Genomic DNA, 3008 nt, shown 5'->3' with positions numbered 1-3008 from the left:
TCAGGTCATAGGTAGAAACTCACACATCTACAAGGTGAGATGAACAACTTGAAGTATTAGTTTTTGTGCTTGGAATTAGACAATAGATTATATTGATGTGACTTTTCTTTCTATCATGTCAAATATTCACCAACAACAGGGTTAACGTTAGGTGTAGTCATGTACGCCGTCATAAAAATTTTGGCTATATTTTTCTTGATCAAGTTAACTAGTGATCAACAAAAATACTTGTATATTTGACTACTGGCTTGATTAGAGGCAATGGCCCCTGCCCTATCTTGATTAAGACCGATAACCCTACATAAACTGGAGCCTAGTTTAAACTGTCGATAAAATCAAATATAAATGATTTCTAAAACAGAATGAATTTAACTTCTACATTTTGAGTGAATCTTCCCACTTCAAGAGTTCTTCATTTTTTCTCTCCCTAATTGCCTGATGTTCTTCCTCTATAATAGTGAAACAAACATTATTAGTACAACATCCTTACCACCCTTCTCTTTATTACGAAGAGATGAGAGAGGTTATAGTTTGCGCACCTTTAACTTATCAATACAATGTGGTGAGTGTCCAAGAAAGTAGAGAACCATGAAAACTAGAATGGAGGTTATTTCATAGCCTCCAAGCAGATGGTCCATCCAAAACAATGCTCACTTTACCTTCATCAATTAAGCATTCATTGGACAAAAGCACATCCAGAAATTCACCTTTTTTTAAGCCTTATATCTCCTTTTCTCCTTTCTTGCATAAGGGAACTTACGGTGCAAGAAATCACTTCTTGGGCCTCCAAAAGAAAATTAATTAATGAGCAAATAAAGAGAGCTTCATTTGGCAAAAGAAGTAGAAATAAAGTGATACTTGTTTTTAGATGTTTCTTTGGACTTGTACCTTTATAAGCTTGGCATAGGGCGTTCCAGAAATGTTTACTGGAAGAGATACCAACCCCTTCATGTATGTTTATTAGTCTTTCAACATCGTTGAAGATAACGGTTCATCTGGTTCCAAACTAAGTATTTGTTTCACTATAAGATTGAAGACGAACTTTCGATTTCTTATAATTTGGTACCTTCATACATTTATTAGACCAAAATGTCCTTATGTCTTTAATTTTCAAATTGTCACTCCATCATGTACTTAAGTTACTATAGTCATCTAACCCGTTCCAATAGAGTGAATCCGTGAATCCAATGGTGATTATATATCTTCTTCATCCACCACTCCACCTTATTTTAGATAAAAAAAAGTTTTGGTTGGTAGTGGCTGGAGATGGAGGTGGTGGCAGTGGTGGATGAATAAGATACACTTAGTTACAAATTAGAACAATAAAATAAAAATAAGTATGTGTATTTTTGTCAGATAAATGTCTAAATGTATCAAATCGTAACAAATTTGAAGTTCATGGTAATAATAAGCGAGAAGAAAAGTTTAGGTACTATTTAGAGGAAAAAAATTTGTGGTACTAAATAGTTAAAAACTCATACTACATATACACCTTCAAAAAATATATATACAAGATAATAATTGAGTTACTTTATTGCCTTTATAGCTTCATTGTAGAAGAGGACTTCTTTTCTGTTCTTCCAAGATTTCATTATGAGGAATGTGAGCTTCTCAATGTTGTGGAGGTATTTTGGACTCGCCTTGCATGTATTGGTGAAGCTAAGTGCAATAGTTCTTAGTCGTTTATGAGCATCACCAACCACAACAAGCAAACATAGGCATCCAAGTATGTCATGGATTGGCTTTAGGTAGCTACACTAGAATAGCTTTTCTTCATTTTGAAGGATGGACATAGTTAGCTCATATCACAAAAGAGTAGAGACCATCGTTGGGAACCCAAATAGATGATGTAAGGGACCTCCTACCCCAAGTCGATCATAACCAACCTGACTCAGGCACTCCTCACTATATACTCGGGCAGTCGTCATTCAACATTATCTCGTGACATCATCACCTGCCACTGTCATCATTACTACCATTATCCTTAAGCCTCCTTCGTTCCCACCATAATACATGAACCATTACAAACATTCACCATCATTACACCCTACACCAGGTCATACAAGTATGAACACCTATGGCTACTACCCACGTGCTCCTTGTGGAAGCACGACATTCAGCTCGACTGCACGTCTATACTCATCATTACACTTATCGCATCTGTTGCACACTTTCAATGCCTATAAAAGCTACCCACAAGAACTACGTGTGGCTTGATTCCAATCTGGTTATTGATCCTAATATGAGTTACTAACTCAACCTTCAACCTTCAATACAACTTCCAATACACAGACTTGATAGGTAGGTATCTTCATCCTCATGAAGAGCAACCATTAACAACAACCAAAACCATCCCCTTTCCTCATCCTAACTTGATAGCTAAGTCTTAACTTTGTGTAATGTCCTAATAGTCCCCTAGGATAAATTTGACATTTACATTTGGCGCCGTCTGTGGTTAATTCCTTGAGAATCTGATAACTCACACAACTCTCTTCTCCAGTGATCATTCGTTGTTGATTTCTAGAAAATCCACCCACCCACTACTCCGTGCATCTCTAGTGAACAATCTCACATATCCACTTACAGTGAGACCTTTAACTAGCACAGAGCATGGTGGCTGACAAGATATTTGCCTTCTACAAGAAATTAAAGCTAAGTTTTCATCTTTTTCCTTTTTATGCACAGTGGCACTTACTTTTTCTGAACCACTTAATTTATTCATTTTGTTCAATAGTTGAGACACCTATTTGCCTTCTCATGCACTCATCACTATACTAATGCACATGTCGAGCTCATACTTTATTACATCAATTCGTAAGTCCTATGCATTTATTGAGTCCATTCGTAAGCCATCTCAAGATTATAATGATCAAGAAGCCAGACATACAGGCACTCGTCAGACACACTCGTCAGATCCAATGACTTGTCAGACACACTTGTCAAATCCAATGACTCATCGGACACACTCGTCAGATCCAATGACTCATCGAACACACTCATTAAACTCA

General features: G+C 36.7%; 1 pseudogene; it reads right to left on the bottom strand.

The window, feature by feature from the left end:
- Positions 1–375: 375 nt before the first annotated feature.
- Positions 376–1793, bottom strand: LOC147475872 (cytochrome P450 724B1-like; annotated as a pseudogene).
- Positions 1794–3008: the final 1215 nt, after the last annotated feature.

Source organism: Coptis chinensis, chromosome 9 (genome assembly GCF_015680905.1).
Source record: "Coptis chinensis isolate HL-2020 chromosome 9, ASM1568090v1, whole genome shotgun sequence".
Taxonomy (NCBI): domain Eukaryota; kingdom Viridiplantae; phylum Streptophyta; class Magnoliopsida; order Ranunculales; family Ranunculaceae; genus Coptis; species Coptis chinensis.
Note: the sequence above shows the minus strand (reverse complement) of the source record. Positions and strands in the feature narration are given on the sequence as shown.